Source organism: Triticum aestivum, chromosome 2A (genome assembly GCF_018294505.1).
Source record: "Triticum aestivum cultivar Chinese Spring chromosome 2A, IWGSC CS RefSeq v2.1, whole genome shotgun sequence".
NCBI lineage: Eukaryota > Viridiplantae > Streptophyta > Magnoliopsida > Poales > Poaceae > Triticum > Triticum aestivum.
In genome coordinates this window covers 11,367,800-11,379,301 of record NC_057797.1, presented here as the reverse complement: position 1 = coordinate 11,379,301, position 11,502 = coordinate 11,367,800, and the positions used below count along the sequence as shown (strand labels likewise).

Here is an 11,502-nt window from a genome sequence, read left to right as displayed (position 1 = left end):
TATTATTTTGAGTCTTTTAATAAATTAAAAATTTGTAATTACTGGCTGACTGGTCTATTGGGCCTAGCCCAAGAGTGCATCAGAAGCACTCAAAACGGAGGGGCCACGACCACCTCGCCCCGTCTTTCTCTCTCTCACTCTGCTTGTGCTCTCTCTTAGCCTCTCTAGATCCCCTTCTGTCGCTGCTCGTCGTCGGGCGATTCCAGCCACTTTCGGCACGCACCGGTGCTTTATAAATTATGAACTCATTTTTACAATGTTTTATAAATATCTTCCATAGAATATTAATTCCTTGTATCATTTCTAAGTTGAATGTCATATATCAGTCCTTGTTACTTTCAATATAAAACTAAATAAATCAGATGTCTGAACTAACAAAAGAAATGTTTTGACAAAATTTGAGAGAAGTGAGGTTCAATCCCACGCCACATAATTGGTAGTCTAAGCCTTGGCCCAATAATAACCTTAGTTGTGTTCCTTTGTTGTCTATCGTAGAAGCCAACAATTTTATTTGACCGAAATTTATATAATGGACCGAACAATTTTATGTTAAAAATCCGGATGGACCAATGGATAGGTGAACCGATAGTCGGACTGGTGAAAATCTGAACCGACAAACTCAATGCTTCGGTCAGTAGTCCACTTGTTTTTAATGTGAGGCTTAGTTTGACAATACAATTTTTAGAAACCCGTTGTAATTGAAAACCTTGGCATTCCGATGGGTGGGCAAGGAATATGGGTGCTCCTAACCAGCACTTCAGGCGCCGGCTGGCTCTACCGGCGCTTGCTAGCAACGCATAGCGAGCCGGCCCACCAACTGACTGAACTAAGCAAATGCAAAGAAAAAGAAAGAATAAATATTAATTGAAAATATGCGACCACTGGAATTTGAACTCTGCACGACAACATTCGTGGCTTGATGCATTAACCACTAGATCAAGCTAGTTTTTCCTTACAATTCCGTCCTAGTTAACGTTTCCTTTAGTAAAACAAATATAAATTATTTTGAAAAAAGAAAAGGTAAATTTTAATACAAAATCAATGATTTTTAGAAATGTTCATTGATTTTGATAAAACACTATTTTGAAAAAAGTTCATCAATTTTGTAAAAAAAGAAAAAGAGTTCACCGAGTTGAAAAAAAGTTCAACGATTTTGGAAAATAGTTTATCGATTTTGAAAAGAGTTCATCAATTTTGAGAAAAAGTTCATGGATTTGAAAAAAAACATCAATTTTGAAAAATACTTCATCAATTTTGAAAAAAGTTCCTTGATTTTGAAAAAAAGTTTATCGATTTTGAAAAAGAGTTCACGAATTTGAAAAGGTTCATCAGATTTTGATTAGAAAAAGTTCAAGAAATTGGAAAAGTTCATGCATTTAACAAAGAAAAACAAAGAACAAAACCGTTCAAACAAAGGAGAAAAAGGAACAGAAAAAAGTTGTTTGGCTGGTGATGTTACCTTAAAACTTCGGTTTTTCTCAGTTTTATCAAAACTACCAAGTTGTTTGGCTAGTGATGTTACCTAATCTAGCATTAGTTGTGGGTACGGTATGGGCATAAGGTCTTGCCCCGTGGGTCACCCAATGGGTCGCCCAATTATCTGACATGTGGGCCCTTCAGTGCACAAAATACACTACCCCTAGCATCCAACAGCCATCTATGGTGAAAAAACACTAATAAGAAGCAAAACACCAGACCACACCACGACCACATCCACCGATATGAAAATCCCTCTCCCTTACTCAAGGCCTCTGCTTCATCAGTTGCTTGTTCAGTCCAAGGCCTCACGCAGGTAAAGGTCAGCCATATATTGTGTTATATTTTTGGCCCAACGTACAATATGCAGCCCACGCAGCTAAAGGCTGGTGCACAGGCAAAGGAACAGACTAACAGTTTAGTCCCACCTCGCGTAGAGCATGAGAAGGAACCAGCTTCCTATCTACTCCCTCCATTCCAAAATATAGTGCGTCCGTGCTTGCCGAGGTCCAAATTTGACCATAAATTTAACCAACGAGAACAACTGCGGCGGGAGAAAAAAATATAATTGAAAACTTCATTTGGATACGAATTCACTGATATAAATTTTGCTCCCACCGCAGTCGGTCTTGTTAGTTAAATTTATGGTCAAAGTCGAATCACAAAAATAGAGAAAGCACTATATTTTAAAACGGTGGGAGTATATAAGAAGGTGTGACCTATCTAGCTCTTCCTCACAAGTCACAGCTGCCAGATGGGCGTCGTACGGCAAAACATGTACTATTTTTGAAGCATAAAAAAGAATTAATATTTATTTCAAACCCGATGAATGCCCGAATGGGTCGGGTTACCCATCGGGTTCAGGCGTGGATCTGTATGTATGCCCATGGATAGGGTCGTGGGCAAAGGGTTAGACCCATTTACTTATCGAGCATGGGTCTGATAGAGGCCGACTCGGTGAAACCCGACCCAACTGTCAGGTTGAGTCACTGATGTTGAAGGCTTCAACTAACACACCTAAAAAATCAATGAAGCTGAATTCGCTCATGATTGGAGAAGAGAGTGTTTTTTAGGCTAAGAGAGATGAACGACTCGCATGTGACAGGCGGCCAGAGGCCCAAAAGAAGTATCCGGGACACCGAGTAAACGGAAGCTAGTCTAACAAATCAAGAAATAAAATTATGACTTGGTTGCCATATATAATAGAAAGAGGAAAAATAGTAGGCGGTTGCATCTGATTTTCTTATCTCTACTACTTAAACTTTGTTATCCTGTTATAACGCACGGACATTGTTCTAGTATACAAAGCGACGTCAATTGCGCTCTCTCTCATGATTTCTCTCTGTTCTGTTTAGAAAAAAGAGATCCAAACCTCTTTTTCAAATACTGCAAGAAAATCATGGTTCCTGAGATAGCATAATATAATTTACAAAACTTTAGTTTTTGTTTCATCTAAACGCCTTAAACTATTTAATACCATTTTTTTGAGAAACCACAGTACTTCCAAAAAAAGTGCAAAAATACTTTGCATCCAAACACACCCTGAGTGATATATATGCTGGCCGTGCGTTACCGCTGCTAGCATCGCTACACGCACTTCTTGCAAAAAAAAAGCATCCCTACGCGCACAAATCAAATACTCCTTCTGTCTCTATCAATTTCTTTTAAGTTTGTTGATTAAAGTTATACAAAAATATTAACGTACAGAATACGAAATAAATATCCTTCGGAAATATATTTCGGAAATTTGGGCTGATTCATGGGACCCAGCCGTCAGCGCCTCTAAGCAGGAACCGATCCCCCAATCTCCTCCTTCCCGGACCTGCCATGGCGGAGATCGACTGGCGACCAACCGTCGGCGACCCCCTGCCCTGTCTCCGACCGGCCGCCGCGCCCTCCTACAGCGGGCGTGTAGCCTCCTCGTCTCTGCTCGTAGTTGTTGGTCGTCGGCCGTGGACGTGTAGCCCAGCGACTGGTTTGGATCCGAGTACCCCGGCGCCTTTCCGATGAGCCGCCTAGGAAGACCATTGAACTATTTTGAATTCGTTACGCTCTGCTTCTTGTTGAAATTAGTAGTACGTACGTATGTATTTAGTCTTTGTTTTTAGATCAACACATGCTCTCCGCCATTGTGATGAATCACTTCACGTCTGGCTAAAGCGATTGTGTTCAAGACAGAAAAAACACTTGCACCACCAGCATAGGAAAACAGGGGCTTGACATCAAGGAGTTCTTCACCGCTCCAAGTGCATCCCCAGCCTTCTCTCTGTTCTTGAGAAGCTTTTGTAAAGCGATTGTGTTCAAGATAGAAAAACATTTGAACCACCAGCAGGGGAAAATTCTGAATATTTTGTGCTTCATGACGGGCAGCCCAGAACTTGGCTCAGTCATCACTCTGGGTTTGCAAAGTCATTTTCCTGCTTAGAAATGTACACTGTCCGGTGGAAGGGCGTCCAGTCCAGGGATATAAAGTTCAGAACAGTTAAGTCTTGGTTCCACAGCAGCTCTTCGTTTTTTCTGCTCCTTCTGGATTAGTACAGGTTAAGGGATGACCATTTCCAAATTTCTTCCAAGCCAGAAAAGATAAGACGCACACTTCTGCACACATGTCTCTTTTGGTTTATGCAGCCTCATGTTCAACTCTTTGATCAAAGAAAATAATAACACGGCTTCAATGGAGAATAAGATGAAGAGTCATAGTGTCCTTGGGCGAGTCCTCTGAGAAGTTTCAGATATATATAGCTTCACCCAGCTTTGGCAATTGACCCTTAATTTGCGGTACAGCATTCCTCAAGAGGCAGTAAGCGAGGAGGCTCTCAAAAACACACACACACACATGGAGGTAATATTTTCTGCTGCTATGGGTGAGCTTGTCAGTAGATCCATATCTTTCCTGGTGGACAGATACTTGAAGCAGCGGACGGCCGCGACAACTGAGGAGGAGAGGCTGCACAGCCTGCAACGGCTCCTACTGCGGCTTCATGTCGTCGTCGAGGAGGCAGATGACCGGCTCATCACAAACCAGGCCATGCTGCAGCAACTCAGCATACTGAAAAAGGAGATGTACAGAGGATATTACACCCTCGAAATCTTCCTTTGCCGAGCCCATGGAGAAGGAAGGGCAAAAGATCATGAAGTCAACTACTCTTTTGCACCATCTATATTCAACCCTGCAAAGCGTGTATGTTTCTGCAGTGGCAACAGGGAAGGTCCGCACAAACTGAGCTGCTGGAGGCTGGAGCAAGTTCTTGGCAGCATAAGGAACAACATTGAAGATGTGGGTGAGTTCATCATGTTTCTAAACATATGCCCGCGTTTAACCCGCCAACCGTACAACATGTATCTACTTCTTAACAAGTGCGTGTTCGGACGCCAAATGGAGATGGAACACATTATGAACTTCCTGTTGCAAGCGGAAACTGCTCCCAGTGCCGCTACTAATCCTGCTGTCCTGCCGATCATCGGTCCTGGGAAAGTTGGAAAGAGTACCCTGGTCGAGCATGTGTGTGACAATGAAAGGGTGCACAACCACTTCTTTCAGATTTTGTGTTTCAGTGGGGATGATCTAAAAGATGCAAGTCTAGAGACCCTAAGAGATGGCGGTAGAATCAAGCATCGAAACCGTGGCATGGGCGGTGCAAGGACACTGATCATTATTGAGCTATTTCTGGACATCGACAAGTCCGAATGAAAAAGGTTGTATTCATCTGCAAGAAGCTGCATCGGAAACGGCAGTAAGATCATAATCACGAGCCGGTCCGACAAGATCTCAAACTTTGGAACCACAGAACCCCTCAGATTACAGTTCTTTACTCAAGAAGCATACTGGTACTTCTTCAAGGTGCGTACGTTTGGGAGCACGAGCACGGAGGACCACCCGAAGCTCGCAGCAATGGCCATGGAAATGGCCAGGCTGGCGAATGGGTGCTTCATAACTGCGACCATCTTCAGTGTACTATTGAAAGCAAATTTTGACCACCGTTTCTGGAGCATGGCCCTTGCAACCGTCAGGAATTTTATCGAGACGAACATGTCAGTGTATGGCGAGAGTTTCGCTGACCCCTGGCAGATGGCGGAGCCAGTATATGTCAGGAGAGCAAAGAAAACTTCGTCTAAATGGTTAGTGATTTTTGGTGACTACCAGACATGTGCTGCTGAAACTGAAGCTGAAGATCACGAGATGGTTAGCGTACAAGACCTTTTCCTTGGAAGCGTGAGGCCCCGAGGAAAATTCAAGGTCCATGCATGGACATCTCACCTGGAGCCTCACTACAATTACATATTTCACTGTGAGATTCAAAGACCACAGCGTCTGGTCGCCAGAAACAAGCGCTGTCGCCGAGCCGTCGCTCCGACCGGCCACCGCGTCGCAGAGCCAGCTGCCCGTCTTTTGGTCGTGTACCACCCCCGTTGCTGCTCGCGGCTGTGGTTGGTCGCCGACGGCGGTCGCCGTGGGCGTGCAGCGCAGGGGTTGGACGGGAGAGAAGCGACCAGGCCGGCTCCAAGTACCTCGCCGCCTTCGAATACCATGCCGCGGTGCTTCAGTGAGTTTCCCACAATCCAGTACTATCTGAATTTGCTATGATCTGCTTCTTGTTGAAAGTAGTACTAGTAATTTTGTTAGCCTTTGTGTTTAGATCAACAGGCTCTCTCTGCCCTGTTCCATCTTCACTCAAATAAAACAAGTCGTCACAGCAGTTTTAGCCCAATTAAATCTGTCTGAACATACAAGAGCAGTGTCGGTGTGGCATGCATCAAAAAATACTGCAGCATATCTTGCCAGCCGCAGCTTAGGATATAAAACAGGTGATCCAGCATAATTTGGCTGAACACATGAACCAGCATAGGAGAAAACAGGGTATTGTGCCAGACGGCAACTTAGTTCTTCAGCAGCTGTGGCCGCTGGGACTGCCGTCGCTTTTCTCTCCGTCAGCAGCAAGAAAGCATTGTTCCATCGACACGTCCACCTCTCGGGGCATAAAGGCAAACCATCTCTTCAGCGGTCGCAACAGCCGCGTTAGTTCTTGTATTAGTCGATTCTGAAGCAGCCTCAGTAAAGTGGTTAATGTTGGAACACTAGAGAGTCCAACTGAAGAAGCAAGCAGTTTGCTGACCCTTGGCAGGCCGTGAAACACCGTTATCTGTCAAGACTGCAAACAGGAGAAAATTCTGAATATTTTGTGCTTCATAATTGCAGGGTCACTTTCATGCTTAGAAATGTTTGCCAGGCAGGAAAGGGATGTAGACTGTCCGGCGGAAGGTTGAGTAGCACCTGCAAAAAACGAAGGGCGTTAAGCGGTCGAAAATTCAGAACAGTTAAGTCTTGGTTACACACCGGCTCCTCGTTTTTTTCTGCTCCTTCTAGACTAGTAGATGTCACGAGATGACCATTTCCAAATTTCTTCTAAGTCAAAAAAGATAAGACACAACTTCTGCACACATGTCTCTTTCGGTTTATACAACCTCATATTCAACTCTTTGATCAAAGAAAAGAACAACATGGCTTCAACTGGAGAAGTAAGATGAAGACTCAGTGTCCTTGGGTGAGTCCTCTGAGAAGTTTCAGATATATATATATATATATATAGCTTCACCCAGCTTTAGCAATTGATCCATTGCAGTCCTGTATTCCTCAAGAGGCACAAAGGCCAGGGGGTTCTCAAACACACATACATGGAGGTAATATTTTCTGCTGCTATGGGTGAGCTTGCCAGTAGATCCATATCTTTCCTGGTGGACAGATACCTGAAGCAGCGGTCAGCGGAGGCAACCGAGGAGGAGAGGCTGCACAGCCTGCAACGGCTGCTACTGCGGCTTCATGTCGTCGTCGAGGAGGCAGATGACCGGCTCATTACAAACCAGGCCATGCTGCATCAACTCAGCATACTGAGACAGGAGTACAGGGGGTATTACACCCTCGATATGTTCAGTTGCCGAGCACATGAAGATGACAGGACAAAAGATTACTCTTTTGCCCCATCTAAGTTCAACCCTGCAAAGCGTGTATGTTTCTACAGTGGCAACAGTGAAGGTGCAGCACAGGCTGAGCTGCTGGAGCAAGTTATTTGCAGCTTGCGGAACACCATTGAAGATGTGAGTGAGTTCGTCATGTTTCTAAACAGCTACCCATGTCTGCACCTTCAACCGTACAACATGTATCTGCTGCTGGACAAATGCATGTTCGGACGCCAAATGGAGATGGAACTTGTGATGAACTTCCTGTTGCAAGCAGAGACTGCTCCTGGCACTGCTGATCATCTGGCTGTCTTGCCAATCATTGGTCCCAGGAAAGTTGGAAAGAGCACCCTGGTCGAGCATGTATGCAACGATGAAAGGGTCCGCAACCACTTCTCTCAAATTTTGTTTTTGAATGGAGATGATCTTAAAGATGCAAGTGTAGAGACCCTAAGAGATGGAGATAGAATCAAGCATAAAAACCGTGTGGTCGGTGGTGGAAGGACATTGATCATCATTGAGCTACTTCTGGATATTGAGGAGCCTGTATGGAAGAGGTTGTATTCAGCTGCGAAAAGTCGCATCATGAGTGGAAGTAAGATGATAATTGTGAGCCGCTCTGACAAGATCGCAAGCTTTGGAACCACAGAACCCCTCAGATTACAGTTCTTGACTCATGAAGCATACTGGTACTTCTTCAAGGTGCGTTCCTTTGGGAGCACGAGAGCAGAGGACCACCCGAAGCTCGCATCAATGGCCATGGAGATGGCCAATTTGACGAGTGGGTGCTTCATGTCTGCAAACATCGTCAGTGGAATACTGAAACCAAATTTTAACCCCCATTTCTGGAGCATGGTGCTTGCAGTCCTCAGGAATTTGAAGAAGACAAACATGTCAGTGTATGGGGATCGTTTCACTCTTCCTTGGAAGATGGCGGAGCCAACTTATCTCAGGAGGGTGAATAAAAATTCTTCTGAATGTGTCGTGTTGTTTCTTGACTACGAGACATGTTCTGCTGAAACTGGACCTGAAGCTCTCAGGATGATGAGCGCGCAAGATCTTCTCTTTGGAAGTGTGAGGCTTCGAGGGAAATTCAAGGTCCATGCATGCATGGACATCCCACCTGCCGCCTCACTACAGCTACATCGTTCACTGTGAGGTACAGAGGCCACATCGCATGGTCACAAGTAACAAGCGTTATCAGAAGAGTAGTGGCTAATTAAATTGTCTAGTCATTTATCCAACACTCGAAGCTCATGCATGGTTCATGGTTCACAAAAACATGAAGAGAAGTAATCAGAGTAGGTACAGGTTGTGAGATAAGAGCCTGAGACTGTTCTTCTTTCTGAAATACCATTTTCTCTTCTTTTTGGACAATTCTGAAATAGTATAAATTTTACAGTTATTTTTTATATCCCAACTGTAAGTAATAGGCAATTAGGCACACTGTATGGGTCAGTAGTTTGGGAAGTTTCTTTGGGTTGCTGATATTAGCCAGGTACCTCTGTCTTTTTTATCATGTGTACTGACCAGTGAGAAGCCATGCAAGTTTCTTTGACTGTTTCCATTTGTCCACCTAATCTTTTCCTATTTCCATGAGACCACAGGACGATGCAAAGATGTTCTGCTAATACTAAAGGTGATATCATGATGTCGACGGTCAATGCATTGTTTGTTTATTTTTGCTTTTGGACAAAATAGACCGCAGATTGCCACAAAGTTTGAAGTCAGGTCCGCATCCACATCTGAAAAAGAAAAACGAAACCAAGAGCCATGACAACTTCAAGAGTGAGACCTTTCGGATTCTACAGTGCGTCAAGTAATTTTAGAGACGGTGACAAGTCAAACATGCATTTTTTGGAAGTAAGGAGTATTTCTGTGGGGCCCAACTTTCAGCGCCTGCTCTCAGCGGTAAGAACCGATCCCCAATCTAGTTCTTTCGTTCTCAGGAAGACGTGTTTCTTCCTCCAACCAAGAGGCGCTCTACTGCTCTTGCTTGAGGCTGCAGCCATGTGCTCTGCGGAGCCTGTGGGCGGCCGATGGCAGTCGTTGTAGCAGTGCTCCTGCTACGACGTAGTGTTGCCTGTGAGACTCCATGGCTGGCTGTGGTCCGTGCGGGGCAGCGCCGCTGCGGGCTTCCTCCGGCCTCCGTCGCCGTCGGCAGTCACCGCTTCAGTCCGCCAGCCGAGAGGCTAGAAGGGGAAGCCACCCAATGTCCAATCCATCCAGTACTGCATCCATCTACAAATTACCAAGGTAAATTTCCTCTGTCTTTTAAACAAATCCGAAGCTTTTTTGATAAATTTCCACTGCTAGAAGCCACTGATCTGCCACGGATTGATTGCTACTTTGTTGATTTGTTCTTGTATAAATTGTAATTGTTTGTACAATTGTCCATCAGTTCATACCACTGATTGCTACATTGTTTGTCCATTCAGTCCATGCCACATTGCAACTGCCACTTATTTCTACTTTGTTTGTGTGATGTAAGATGAAGAAGTATGTTGGCATATTTGAATTGTGGGACATATCTTCAAACTAAGGCAAGGAAAACAATTTCTACGTCCACATTTGTAAAAAGTTGAGATTGATTACATTACAGAGCAAAAAGTTGAGGCCCAAACCATGACAAGGGGCGGCCAGGATGTAAACGAATACAAGGATAGATGCCCAGTGCTGCTCCCAAACCGTGGCTTTAGTGCAACAAAGCTATTGTTGGAAAGTTAATGTTTAGAGCCGTTAGCCGTCAGATGTAGGATCCACATTCCTAGTGAGACTGCCTCGCGACACGAAACAGCAAGTAGTCACCTAGTCGGCGCTGTAACAGAGCGAGCTGCAGCTTTCATTCTTTGGAGTTAACTGTTGATTTCATCAGGTTTTTCAGGTTCAGATCCTGACAAAAGCTCTGCACTTGCCACGGCTGCTACTCAAGTTTGTAGTGCCATCCACCTCCTCATAAAGCAGGTGCCGCATGATCTAATAAAGCATTGGTTGATTGGATACAACCTTAAATATTACACACATATATAATATTGTTGGTTGGTCCTTGCATGGTCTCAATAATAGCAAATGCTCATGGCAATCATGATTTCGGTATTTGAATCTGAACTGGTTTCAGTTTATGTATTTTCACACAAAAAAGTAATCATTCCGGGAAGCTTACCCAGGATCTTGCTGTGTATGTAGCACTTCCTTTAATCTAATTGAAACTTGGAAATGCAAATGTGGTCTCTAATCTGCAAGTTTAGCCCAGCACATTGGTAGTTTCAGCCTAGCAACTTGTCAATACATTTTCGTGGCATCCATCCAGGCAGGCATGCACATGTACACCTTTTTTTGTGATATTCTTTCGAGAGAAAAAACAAACAAAGGAAAGCTCTGCACTAGGCATACCTGCTACACTCCACTTTGTAGTGCCATCCACCTCGTACGGCATGCATTTTATGATCTAGAATTGAAGTATGAGCTGATTGGATAGGACCTTAAATATTAGACTTATGGTATTGTTGGTTGGTACTTGCATCGCATGGTCTCAATAACAAACAAATGTTTATGACAAGGCCTAATGACAATCATGATTACTAATTATATCCAAACCATAGCCGCCCCAGAGTGGATAATTATATTTCCATGCATACGTAGTGTTTTTTTGAAAGGCACGCATACTTAGTGTTGGTTGGGCCCTTCTGTTGGAAGCAGAAATGGCCAACAGGAACTGGATTGAGAAAAAAAAACTGGAGAAGGGCAAGGTTCTTCATTGAGAATTAATTTCTGATGGCAGATTCCTAATTTTTATTGGTTTTTGCTGGTGTGAATTCTGAGTATTTGGTGGTGAAAACTCTGAAACTAGAGGTATGAGATTCTGGAGATACTATAATACACTACGGTAGCGCTAACTAGACTCTTGGCCCCCTCCCCCTTCCTCCCCCGCGGCGTCGCCTCCTCGGCGGCGCAGCCCTCGGATGGCTCCGGTGCCCGCTCCCCTCGATGCCCCGCCTGCTTCTGCCTCCTACTTGGAGGCCCTGCTCGCACCAGGGGGGCCGGCTTCGCATTCATTGCCGGCATGCCCGG

General features: G+C 44.5%; 2 pseudogenes; both read left to right on the top strand.

Moving 5' to 3' along the window:
* Positions 1-4,297: 4,297 nt before the first annotated feature.
* LOC123191309 (uncharacterized) lies at positions 4,298-6,061 on the top strand (annotated as a pseudogene).
* A 1,088-nt stretch (positions 6,062-7,149) lies between these two features.
* LOC123184243 (disease resistance protein RGA2-like) lies at positions 7,150-9,021 on the top strand (annotated as a pseudogene).
* The last annotated feature ends 2,481 nt before the right edge of the window (positions 9,022-11,502 follow it).